This window comes from Pseudophryne corroboree, unplaced genomic scaffold (genome assembly GCF_028390025.1).
Source record: "Pseudophryne corroboree isolate aPseCor3 unplaced genomic scaffold, aPseCor3.hap2 scaffold_1795, whole genome shotgun sequence".
NCBI classification, from domain to species: Eukaryota; Metazoa; Chordata; class Amphibia; order Anura; family Myobatrachidae; genus Pseudophryne; species Pseudophryne corroboree.
The window spans coordinates 63024-76375 of NW_026968433.1; the positions used below are offsets into that span (position 1 = coordinate 63024).

Below are 13352 nucleotides of genomic sequence, written 5' to 3' on the forward strand. Positions count from 1 at the left end.
TCAGTATCCGTGTCAGTATCAGTGTGTAGTAACTGGGCAAAATAACATTTTTGCGACCCCGCGGGGCCTGAGGGAAAAGAAACATAGCCATGAACATCACATCTATTCTCTACGTCTGTGTCTGGGACACAGATTTATCCATCCTTACTCTGATATTACTGAAACTTTTACCCAGTCAGTTATTGGTGGTGCCAACAGGGCCACCATCATATGTCTGCATTCCTAATATAGTTTCCTCTTGGGAAAAACATTCAGCCACCGACATGTTGACACACATGTACCAAGTACCCACAGACACATCGGCTTATGGGGGACAGACCGTCAGTAAATCTGTCAGAGGGACACAGAGGATTTTTCAGCTCACAATCCAGCGCCAAAAGTACACAGTCTGGGAAATAATAAACTATATAGTGATAGACTTGTAATGCTCTAAAGATGTTCTGGTGAGGTGAGGAAGAAGCCCCGCTACTGTAATGGCGCGTATCTGTCCCGCTCAGAAATAATTAATTACGCTAGCGGGGTAAGGACAGTGCCCAGGCACTAATGTCCACTTTTTCCAGCCTTTTGTGAGGAATTTATGCTGCCCAGGGTGCCCCCCCCCCCCCGTGCCCTGCACCCTGCAGTGCCTGTGTTTGTGTGGGAGCATGGCGCGCAGCGTTCCGCTCGCTGCTCGGTACCTCAGAATGCCATCACTGGAGAAGAAGTCTTCTGTTCTTCTGCTACTCACCTGTCTTCTGGCTCTGTAAGGGGGTGACGGCAGGCTGCGGGAGTGTGCATCTAGGCGTACCCAGCGATCAGCACCCTCAGGAGCTAATGGTGTCCTGTCAGCCTGAAGCAGAGCCATTGAACTCACTAGAAGTTGGTCATACTTCTCTCCCCTAAGTCCCACGAAGCAGGGAGACTGTTGCCAGCAGCCTCCCTGAAAATAAAAAAAACTAACAAGTCTTTTCAGAGAAACTCAGTAGAGCTCCCCTGTAGTGCATCCAGTATCACTGCGCACAATACTAAAACTGGAGTCTAGAGGAGGGGCATAGAGGGAGGAGACAGTTCACACCCTTTGAAAGTCTTAAAGTGCCCATGTCTCCTGCGGATCCCGTCTATACCCCATGGTTCTTAATGTGACCCCAGCATCATCTAGGACGTATGAGAAAACAAATAACGCACACATGAGGAGGAGAGAACTAAGGAAGCTATAAGGAGAAGAGGGGAGGGAGGGGGGTTGAAAGGTAAGGTAGTAAAGGCATATTGGATAAACTACAACCTTATACATATTCATTAATGTACCAGTAGTTAGAAGTAGAAGAGCTCTAACAGAAACCACAAAGCTTATCTAAAGCCACACCACACTGGATATGCCCAAGCTCATTTGATTTTTGAAGCAAAGCAGTATTGGACTTTGTTAATACATGGATGGGAGACTGCTTGGTAGTATCAGATTCTTTAGGTGTTTTTAAACTACCAACACCATTTTCTTGGTACATTTAATTTTTACATGTATTCTTTTATGTACCAGAAGTTAGAAGTAGAAGAGCTGTAATAAAAACCACCAGCTCATCTACAGCCACAGCACACTGGATTTGCCCAATCTCTCCTGATCATGGAAGCTGAGCAGTGTTGGTCCTGGTTTTAGTACTTGGATGGGAGACCACCAGGAAACACCAGGAGCTGTGTGTATTTTTACAATACTAACAATGTTCTCTTGATGCATTCCATTTTGAAACATTGGGGCAGATCTATTAAGCCTGGTGAACTGATAAAGTGCAAGGTGATAAAGTACCAGCCAGTCAGCTCCTAACTGTCATTTTTCAAACCCAGTCTGTGACATGGCAATTAGGAGCTGATTGGCTGGTACTTTAACACCATGCAAATTATCATTTCACCAGGTTTAATAAATCGTCCGCTTACTCATTTATGTACGAGTAGTTAGAAGTAGAAGAACTCTAACAGAAACCACTAAGCTCATCTACAGCCACACCACACTGTATATGCCCAATATCACCTGATCTTAGGCCTGGTTTGTTCTTGGATGTGAGACCACCTGGGAATACCAGGTGCTGTAGGTAGTTTTATACTACCAACACCGTTCTCTTGATGCATTCTATTTTGAAACTTATTCATTGATGTACCAGTAGTTAGAAGTAGAAGTTAGAAACAGCAAAAATCATCTACAGCCGCATCACACTGGATATGTCCAATCTCATCTGATGTTGGAAGCTAAGCAGTGTTGTGCCTGGTTAGTTTTTGGATTTCAGGTCCTGCCTTCTGGTTTGGCCACGGCACCTCGGAAATTCACCAAGGTCATGGCCGTGATGACGACCCTTCACCATCGGTGGACCAGGGAGGAATCTCTCCTCCCGATAAACATTCTGGAATTGCAGGCAGTGTTCAATTCATTGACACTGGCCCTGCCTCTAGTACAGAACAGGCCTGTTCAAGTACAATCGGACAACGCCACCATGGTAGTGTACACAAATCATCAAGGCGGCACTCGAAATTGCATAGCAAAGCTGGAAGTATCAAAAATCCTCAGTTGGGTAGAACGTCATCTGCCAGCAATATCGGCAGTGTTCATTCCCGGAGTCCTCAACTGGGAAGCGGATTTCCTCAGTCGTCAGGACGTTCACGCTGGAGAGTGGAGAGGCCGCAGCAGAAATGTCTGCACTGGTGTCAGTAGGTGACTGAGGCAGGGATGACTGGGAGATAGTGGGTAACTGAAGCATGTATGAGTGGGAGATAGTGGGTGACTGAGGCCGGGGTGACTGGGAGATAGTCAGTGACTAAGGCAGGGGTGATAGGGTGATTTGACTGTTTCCAAGATGCTCAGCGCCCCCTGCTCTATAACCTCGCTTCCATGAACAGGGAGCTCAGTTTGTAGTTGGTGCCTTCAGTAGCAGGCCACTTAACAGGGGGCTGCCTCAGGCAGCCTATTCTTAGCTATTAATTTTGACAAGAAAAGAAGAACTTTTTTTTATAAGAATCTACAAGGGCTGCAGCAGGCTAGGTCTAATAGACATATTTACTGCAGCTCCATCACTCCCAGCGGCGCAGTATACTCCCGTGCCCTGGTTGCTGGGTCACTGCAGCGGAGGCTCCGGTTTCTTCCTAAGGTCAGTTACACACACACCGCCCTCCGGGATCACGAGGCCGCTGATGAAAGGGAGGTAAGGGGCTTCTGTGCCCACACTATACCGAGATCCAGCGTGGCTGTAGGGGGCGGGCCGTGTGCGCACTGGCGTGGACACTGATTACTGGGCAGCCACCAGGGACAGTTAAGGAGCACAGCTCTGGGGGTTTTTCTCCTATATTAACCCCATTTTGTACTACCTGCAGTGCATTGTGATAGGTAATAGAGCCTGATTCAGGTTGGATTGTAATCGCAATAAGCAATCCAACTGCAAAAATTGCTAAGAGCATACGCATGCGCCTGCATTTTCTGTGGCACCCCGCAGATAATGCGATCACCTCTGACTGTCAATCGGTGCGGGGGGGGGGGGGGGGGGTCAGCAACAATCCATTTCAAAGTCGGAGATGGAGCGGTGCTGGGGCAGGGCTACAAAATGGGGTCGGCAACGGAGAAACAGGAGGCGTGGTCAGAGCGGCTGCATGACATCACATGCAGCCGCTGCGATCACAAAAATGGTGGCGGCTTCCTGCGCACACGTACAGTCTGCACCAACAGGAGGCTAACCCATTTTTTATGATCACGCTGAACTGCACTGAGACTGCAATTTCAGCGTGGTCAAGAAGGGAGGCAGCATGCTGGGTGGCCATGCCCTGTGATGGGTGGCCCCGGCATGCGAACCATAGGATTGCAAATTCTGTTACTTAGCAGAATTTGCAATCCTTACTGAATTAGGCCCATTGATTACAAAATTGTAAACAATATTTGAAGTTTTTCTTCAGGGACTAACACAAAAGATGCTTGGGGCTACTAACACATGGGTAAGCCACGTAAAGCTTCCCATGGGTCAGTGGCATCACAACAGGGTTGCGGCACACACCCGAGTGTCACCCGCCAAGGGGGGTGACACCAAAGTGCCGGCTCTTCTTCAGTGACAGAATATGGGTGTTTCACTGTGACATTACGTGCAACACCCAGTTTCTGTCACTGTGCAGGAGCCAGCACCACTCACACACTAGTCCCCGGGAGCAGCCCCCAACCCCCGGGATACCCGGAGCTACAAAATGGTGATTCAGGCCACGCCCCTACCTATGAGACCATGCCTCCTTTTTACCATTGCGCTGCTTATCTGCGCGCACTGCATTACAATCTCCTTCGCCACCTCTCTGGGTGTCACCAGTGATAGTGACACCTCTGCCATGCTTGTAGCAGCTGGTCCTAAGATCTACGCCTCCAGCCCTGAGTGTTTGCCCATGTGACTTGTTGATCATCATAGCGAAGCAGATGCTTACAGAAAACTGCAGGGGCTTAGATTGAAAAGAAAAACATTGATGAACCCATCATTTCAGCGACAGGGTCTGCCACACGACTGACTGAAATGACTGGTTGGTTTGTGCCCCCACCAAAAAAGAATCAATCAATCAATCAATCAATCAATCAATCAATCTCTCCTTGCACAAACTGGCTCTACAGAGGCAAGATGTCCACCTCATCATCCTCCGATTCCTCACCCCTTTCACTGTGTACATCCCCCTCCTCACAGATTATTAATTCGTCCCCACTGGAATCCACCATCTCAGATCCCTGTGTACTTTCTGGAGGCAATTGCTGGTGAATGTCTCCACGGAGGAATTGATTATAATTCATTTTGATGATCATCATCTTCTCCACATTTTCTGGAAGTAACCTCGTACGCCGATTGCTGACAAGGTGAGCGGCTGCACTAAACACTCTTTTGGAGTACACACTGGAGGCAGGGCAACTTAGGTAGAATAAAGCCAGTTTGTGCAAGGGCCTCCAAATTGCCTCTTTTTCCTGCCAGTATACATACTGACGTGCCTACCTGGATGCAGTCACTCATATAATTCTCCACCATTCTTTCAAAGGTGACAGAATCATATGCAGTGACAGTAGACGACATGTCAGTAATCGTTGCCAGGTCCTTCAGTCCGGACCAGATGTCAGCACTCACTCCAGACTGCCCTGCATCACCGCCAGCGGGTGGGCTCGGAATTCTTAGCCTTTTCCTCGCACCCCCAGTTGCGGGAGAATGTGAAGGAGGAGCTGTTGACGGGTCACGTTCCGCTTGACTTGACAATTTTCTCACCAGCAGGTCTTTGAACCTCTGCAGACTTGTGTCTGCCGGAAAGAGAGATACAATGTAGGTTTTAAATCTAGGATCGAGCACGGTGGCCAAAATGTAGTGCTCTGATTTCAACAGATTGAATCCTGGTTAAGCGAATTAAGGGCTCCATCCACAAGTCCCACATGCCTAGTGGAATCGCTCTGTTTTAGCTCCTCCTTCAATGTCTCCAGCATTATTTTGCAAAAGCCTGATGAGGGAAATGACCTGACTCAGGCTGGCAGTGTCTGAACTGACTTCACGTGTGGCAAGTTCAAAGGGTTGCAGAACCTTGCACAACGTTGAAATCATTCTCCACTGCGCTTGAGTCAGGTGCATTCCCCCTCCTTTGCCTATTTCGTGGGCAGATGTATAGGCTTGAATGGCCTTTTGCTGCTCCTCTATCCTCTGAAGCATATAGAGGGTTGAATTCCACCTCGTTACCACCTCTTGCTTCAGATGATGGCAGGACAGGTTCAGGAATGTTTGGTGGTGCTCCAGTCTTCTACATGCGGTGGCTGAAGGCAGAAAGTGGCCCGCAATTCTTCGGGCCACCGACAGCATCTCTTGCACGCCCCTGTCGTTTTTTAAATAATTCTGCACCACCAAATTAAATGTATGTGCAAAACATGGGACGTGCTGGAATTTGCCCAGATGTAATGCACGCACAATATTGGTGGCGTTGTCCGATGTCACAAATCCCCAGGAGAGTCCAATTGGGGTAAGCCATTCTGCGATGATGTTCCTCAGTTTCCGTAAGAGGTTGTCAGCTGTGTGCCTCTTATGGAAAGCGGTGATACAAAGCGTAGCCTGCCTAGGAACGAGTTGGCATTTGCGAGATGCTGCTACTGGTGCCGCCGCTGCTGTTCTTGCTGCGGGGGGCAATACATCTACCCAGTGGGCTGTCACAGTCATTTAGTCCTGAGTCTGCCCTGCTCCACTTAACCACAGACAAGTGGACATTGGGTACAACTGCATTTTTTAGGACACTGGTGACTCTTTTTCTGAGGTCTGTGTACATTTTTGGTATCGCCTGCCTAGAGAAATGGAACCTAGAGGGTATTTGGTACCGGGGACACAGTACCTCAATCAAGTCTCTAGTTGCCTCTAAATTAACGATGGATACTGGAACCACGTTTCTCACCACCCAGGCTGACAAGACCTGAGTTATCCGCTTTGCAGCAGGATGACTGCTGTGATATTTCATCTTCCTCGCAAAGGACTGTTGGACAGTCAATTGCTTACTGGAAGTAGTACAAGTGGTCTTCCGACTTCCCCTCTGGGATGACGATCGACTCCCAGCAGCAACAACAGCAGCGCCAGCAGCAGTAGGCGTTACACTCAAGGATGCATCGGAGGAATCCCAGGCAGGAGAGGACTCGTCAGACTTGCCAGTGACATGGCCTGCAGGACTATTGGCTCTCCTGTCTAAGGAGGAAATTGACACTGAGGGAGTTGGTGGTGTGGTTTGCAGGAGCTTGGTTACAAGAGGAAGGGATTTAGTGGTCAGTGGACTGCTTCCGCTGTCATCCAAAGTTTTTGAACTTGTCACTGACTTATGATGAATGCGCTGCAGGTGTCGTATAAGAGGGAGAACACATATTTTCAGATGAACATGGGAGGGCAGAAGGCTGCCTAATACTGAAGCACCCCCAAACAACAAACCAAATGCAACAACTAGTGCAAGCATTCCTGGGGGAAGGCCTGCAGCAGATGGATTTGCATATGGTGATGTCATCCAAGCAGTGGGTCAAAGTTGGCTTCAACCCTCGTCTGCATATGAAAAGAAAAAAGGGATGTGCAGGGCATGGCGGCCTTTTGCGGCGCTTGGATGACCCCTAATTCACATTAAACACCTCCACCCTCCTTCGGTGTGGGGCTCATGTTGGCTATGCCCCAGCCCCTGAAGCATTCAAGCTGATTTCTTGCAGAAGCTGGGCACTGTAACAGCTCCAGAGCTGCTCTGTAAAGCATGTAAAAGGGTGAGGGCCCTGCAGCACTACCTGTAGTTTGCATTGACGTTGGAAGGCACAAAGTAAGCAGACAGGAGAGGTCATAATAGTGCGCAAGGGCATAGAAGGGAGCGGCTCAAGAAAAGAGAAGTGGAAACAGACAGCAAACTAGGCTGGAGAGAGACCTGAGACAAAGAGATCTGAATTATACGAGAGCCGACCAGGGGAAACACAAATTATGCAGTCAAGTTTCTTACATTTGGGGAAATCGCAAGAGCAGCACACCCAGAGTGCAATGGGTGAGCCTTGCCCTGGGAGAAGCACCTTCATGATCATAGTATCTCACCTGGCAGGTAAGTAGGAGTTGGGCTAGAGCTGGGTAGGGTCGCTGCTCGGGCACTTCCCTGTCAAGTGAAGGAGATCCAACTGAGTCAGCACAAGGGAACTCTCGAAAGAAGAACAAGGCTAGAGGAAGATCTGAGACAAAGAAATCTGACTTTTACCAGAGCTGACCAGAGGAAAGCACAAACACAGTCCCCCACTACCACAAATAATGAAGTCGAGTTTCCCACATTTGGGGAAATCACAGGGGTCAGCATACCCAGAATGCAATGAATGAACCTCACCCTGGGATAACAGTCTTCATTACCATGATATCTCCTATGCAAAATAAGTATGATTTGGGATAGGGCTGGGGAGGGCCGCTGCTCAGGCACATCTCTGTCAAGTAAAGGAGATTCAACTGAGGCAGCACAAGGGAACTCTCATCTGGGGACAACAACTGCAGGGAGAACACATATTTTCAGATGAACATGGGAGGGCAGAAGGCTGCCTAATACTGAAGCACCCCCAGACAACAAACCAAATGCAACAACTAGTACAAGCATTCCTGGGGGAAGGTCTGCAGAAGACGGATTTGCATACAGTGATGTCATCCAAGCAGTGGGCAAAAGTTGGCTGGAACCCTCATCTGCATATGAAAAGAGAAAAGGGGTATGCAGGGAATGGCGGCCTTTTGCGGTGCTTGGATGACCCTTAGTTCGCATTAAATACCCCCACCCTCCTTCGTGTGGGGCTCATGTTGGCAATGCCCCAGCCCCTGAAGCATTCAAGCTGATTTCTTGCAGCAGCTTGGCACTGTAACAGCTCCAGAGCTGCTCTGTAATGCAAGTAAAAGTTTGTGGGCCCTGCAGCACTACCTGTAGTTTGCATTGTGCATTGGAAGGCACAAAGTAAGCAGACAGGAGGAGAAGTCAGGATAGTGCACAAGGGTATAGAAGGGAGGGGCTCAAAAAAAAAGAAGTGGAAACAGACTGCAAACTAGGCTGGAGAGAGACCTGAGACAAAGAGATCTGAATTATATGAAAGCCGACCAGTGGAAACACAAATTATGCAGTCAAGTTTCCCACATTTGGGTAAATCACAGGGGCAGCACACCCAGAGTGCAATGGGTGAGCCTTGCCCTGGGAGAAGCACCTTCATGATCATAGTATCTCACCTGGCAGGTAAGTAGGAGTTGGGCTAGAGCTGGGGAGGGTCGCTGCTTGGGCACCCCCCTGTCAAGTAAAGGAGATCCAACTGAGGCAGCACAAGGGAACTCTCGAAAGAAGAACAAGGCTAGAGGAAGATCTGAGACAAAGAAATCTGACTTTTACCAGAGCTGACCAGAGGAAAGCACAAACACAGTCCCCCACTACCACAAATAATGCAGTCAAGTTTCCCACATTTGGGGAAATCACAGGGGTCAGCATACCCAGAATGCAATGAATGAACCTCACCCTGGGAGAACAATCTTCATGACCATGGTATCTCCTATGCAAAATAAGTATGATTTGGGATAGGGCTGGGGAGGGCCGCTGCTCAGGCACATCTCTGTCAAGTAAAGAAGATTCAACTGAGGCAGCACAAGGGAACTCTCATCTGGGGACAACAACTGCAGGGAGAACACATATTTTCAGATGAACATGGGAGGGCAGAAGGCTGCCTAATACTGAAGCACCCCCAAACAACAAACCAAATGCAACAACTAGTGCAAGCATTCCTGGGGGAAGGCCTGCAGCAGATGGATTTGCATATGGTGATGTCATCCAAGCAGTGGGTCAAAGTTGGCTTCAACCCTCGTCTGCATATGAAAAGAGAAAAGGGGCGTGCAGGGCATGGCGGCCTTTTGCGGCGCTTGGATGACCCCTAGTTCGCATTAAACACCTCCACCCTCCTTCGGTGTGGGGCTCATGTTGGCTATGCCCCAGCCCCTGAAGCATTCAAGCTGATTTCTTGCAGAAGCTGGGCACTGTAACAGCTCCAGAGCTGCTCTGTATGGCAAGTAAAAGGGTGTGGGCCCTGCAGCACTACCTGTAGTTCGCATTGTGCGTTGGAAGGCACAAAGTAAGCAGATGGGAGAAGTCAGGATAGTGCGCAAGGGCATAGAAGGGAGCGGCTCAAGAAAAGAGAAGTGGAAACAGACAGCAAACTAGGCTGGAGAGCTCTTCTGTCTATATTTTGCAAACCTGCTCTTGTCCTCTCCAGCTGCTCCATGTAGATTTGACGTCTGGAAAGGTGCATAACCCACTGACAAGCAGGCACACTCCTGCATGAGTTTTCTCTCTCACTAGCTGGATGATACACAATCATTTGCATGTGCTCCACCTCCGACACACCACCCACCCAACCACCCAGTGACCAGAGCCACCCACAAGCCAACTGGCTCCGTGATTTAATTTGCACAGTGTAGTCATCCAGGCAGCATGTCCTTCTCAATGGAAGGATCTCTGGTTCCATGGAATCTTCCACATTGGAATGCTGCGGAATAAAAAGGATTTAAATATTCAGCTTGCTAGCATTCAATGTACCTGCGGCTTGGCTTTAGCACATTGGTCTTCATCCTGTGGCCCTCCAGCTGCTGTGAAACTACACATCCCAGCATGCCCTGCCACATTTTTGCTATTAAGGTATGCTAAAACTGAGGCAGGGCATGCTGGGATGTGAAGTTCCACAGCAGCTGGAGGGTCGCAGGTTGAAGACCCATGTTCTAGCATGCCTGTTCTATGATGCATGTACCGTGATGTCACAATCAGCTTGGAATGGGGTGTCGAGCAGGCATTTGCTGACAGCCACTTGAGGGAGACACACATCAGGAGATGCAGCATATCGGAGGTCTTCGATGCCTTTCCAGCAAATGCACACCACCTGCTGCTGGTCTGGACACAAAACAATGCCCACAATCGAAGTCCCAAAATGCCCAACTACAGGATTCATGTAAGTAGTGAATTTAGGAATGAATTTAGAAGTAGGAAATTAAGTTAGTTCACAAGTACATTCAAATTCAGATCTAAAGTCTAGGTAGGCCTCACGTCCTGGCAGCCCCCAGCACTTAAAAATGCCTTGATTAGAGGTAGAGAATTGAATGTAGATAAAAAGTAGACACAAAATAAGACTCCACAGAGCAGTTATCAGGTGTCTTTATCAATTGTTGCATTTAAAAAATCAAGCAATTAGGGAACACAATGTTGCAACAATGTAACCCTATTTGCAAAATAGTACTAAATAAGTTTGTCGATGTAAGACATTTGCAAAGGCGCATCCAAAACACGCTGAAAAATGCAACTGAATCTGTTTTTGGAGGCTAGAATAGGAAATGAGCATCGGTCCTACAAGTACTGAAAGCTCTTCTCCCTTCTCCCTTTTCTGAAAAGCCATTTAATATATGGTTCCCAGATAGGGGACATATCAGATATTGCCTTTCAAAAGCAGCAAATATCATACCACTTCTATTGCCATCAAAGATAAACATTGATTGTTTTCAGATATTGGATTGAAAAAGCAGTCTTTATTGACATAAAGAAGCAAAAAAACATACATAAACATTACACACATAAGTACCGTGTTGCAGCACAGCCAAAACACAATACAAATGCTGTCGGTATAGTACAGTTCAAGAACTACAGCACAGGCCAGCCTACACTATAAATCATGAACTGCACTATACATTTAAACAATACAATAATACAACAGTTAATAAGGCTATGGGTGTGGAGTGTAAGAGGGTGAGGGAATCACAAGCCCGAAGCTTTATTGAAAGACAGACACATATAAAGGGAGGATTAATAAATACAAAGATATCCTTTACTATAGAATGTAGTCCAATCCGGTCTTTCAACTCTTCCACAACTGAAAAACGGATAGTGTTCCCAAGCCTTCCATCCTGGAATATCTTCAGTCTCTCGCCAATGAAGAAAACAATCCCTCCAGCAGACTCTTCAACCACGATACAAGATCACAGCCAAAAGGGCGAGAAGCAACTACACTTGCGTTTAACCAAAATGGCTAAAACTTAGTGAAGGAAAGTGCAGTGCACCAAAACATAAGCTGACACAATCATGGAGAATGCGCCAGCATATATGCTCTTCTATCTATATTTTGCAAACCTGCTCTTGTCCCCTCCAGCTGCTCCATGTAGATTTGACGCCTGGCAAGGTGCATAACCCACTGACAAGCAGGCACACTCCTGCATGAGTTTTCACTCTCACTAGCTGGATGATACACATTCATTTGCATGTGCTCCACCTCCGACACACCGCCCACCCAACCACCCAGTCACCAGAGCCACCCACAAGCCAACTGGCTCCGTGATTTAATTTGCACAGTGCAGTCATCCAGGCAGCATGTCCTTCTCAATGGAATAATCTCTGGTTCCATGGAATCTTCCGCATTGGAATGCTGCGGAACAAAAATGATTTAAACATTCAGCTTGCTAGCATTCAATGTACCTGCGGCTTGGCTCTAGCACATTGGTCTTCATCCTGTGGCCCTCCAGCTGCTGTGAAACTACACATCCCAGCATGCCCTGCCACAGTTTTGCTATTAAGGTATGCTAAAACTGAGGCAGGGCATGCTGGTATATGTAGTTCCACAGCAGCTGGAGGGTCTCAGGTTGAAGACCCATATTCTAGCATGCCTGTTCTATGATGCATGTTCCGTGATGTCACAATCAGCTTGGAATGGGGTGTCTAGCATGCATTTGCTGACAGCCACTTGAGGGAGACACACATCAGGAGATGCAGCATATCGGAGGTCTTCGATGCCTTTCCAGCAAATGCACACCACCAGCTGCTGGTCTGGACACAAAACAATGCCCACAATTGAAGGCTCAAAATGCCCAACTACAGGATTAATGTAAGTAGTGAATTTAGGAATGAATTTAGAAGTAGGAAATTAAGTTAGTTCACAAGTACATTCAAATTCAGATCTAAAGTCTAGGTAGGCCTCACGTCCTGGCAGCCCCCAGCATTTAAAAATGCCTTGATTAGAGGTAGGGAATTAAATGTAGATAAGAAGTAGACACAAAATAAGACTCCACAGAGCAATTATCAGGTGTCTTTATCAATTGTTGCATTTAAAAAAATCAAGCAATTAGGGAACACAATGTTGCGACAATGTAACCCTATTTGCAAAATAGTACTAAATAAGTTTGTCGATGTAAGACATTTGCAAAGGTGCAAACAAAACACGCTGGAAAATGCAACTGAATCTGTTTTTGGAGGTTAGAATAGATGCAGGATCAAGTAGCTCAATGGGTAGGGTATTTGATTAGAATTCAACAGGTTATAGGTTTGAATCCTGGGTATGATAGTTTGAGGTGTTATTTAATAAAGTATGTTTATATATTAGTCACACATGGCTTACTTGTACAAATGGCATGTCACCAGTTAGTGCTGACTGCTGATATGCCATTTGCACAAACACGCCATGTGTGACTGTATATGCATTTAAGGAAGGCACCCCGGCAATACCACAAACCATTGAGTGTCAAGTATACTAGATATATCTTCATATCTCATGTGCTTTCTCTGAGACCAATCTTGTTATGCCCCTTCCCCACAAGGCATGCGCCTTTTGTCCATATTGCAAAAATGGGGAGGGGGGGGGGCATATAATTATCTGTCACAGGGCACCAAAAAGTCTAGTTATGGCTCTGGTATGCATTATGTAATCTGGCAGACCATATCTCCAACACTGGCTGGTTGGAAAAGAAATCCGGTTATCTATGTGAGCAAATGACCATCAACGATTTACTCTCAAACACTAGAAAATGGACAAAAATGGTCCCCTAAACAAATTGGTTAAATTTTGGGTTTAACCAATTTGTGTAATGACCATT

At 47.3% G+C, this 13352-nt stretch overlaps 4 non-coding genes across 4 annotated transcripts; all 4 read right to left on the reverse strand.

The window, feature by feature from the left end:
* Positions 1-7393: 7393 nt before the first annotated feature.
* On the reverse strand, positions 7394-7556 carry LOC135002864 (U1 spliceosomal RNA). The gene has a single exon (XR_010204012.1). It is a non-coding gene; the product is annotated as a U1 spliceosomal RNA (small nuclear RNA).
* A 152-nt stretch (positions 7557-7708) lies between these two features.
* LOC135002862 (U1 spliceosomal RNA) lies at positions 7709-7872 on the reverse strand. The gene has a single exon (XR_010204010.1). It is a non-coding gene; the product is annotated as a U1 spliceosomal RNA (small nuclear RNA).
* A 673-nt stretch (positions 7873-8545) lies between these two features.
* LOC135002863 (U1 spliceosomal RNA) lies at positions 8546-8708 on the reverse strand. The gene has a single exon (XR_010204011.1). It is a non-coding gene; the product is annotated as a U1 spliceosomal RNA (small nuclear RNA).
* Positions 8709-8860: 152 nt separating this feature from the next.
* Positions 8861-9024, reverse strand: LOC135002859 (U1 spliceosomal RNA). Its single transcript, XR_010204007.1, has one exon. It is a non-coding gene; the product is annotated as a U1 spliceosomal RNA (small nuclear RNA).
* Between the last annotated feature and the right edge of the window lie 4328 nt (positions 9025-13352).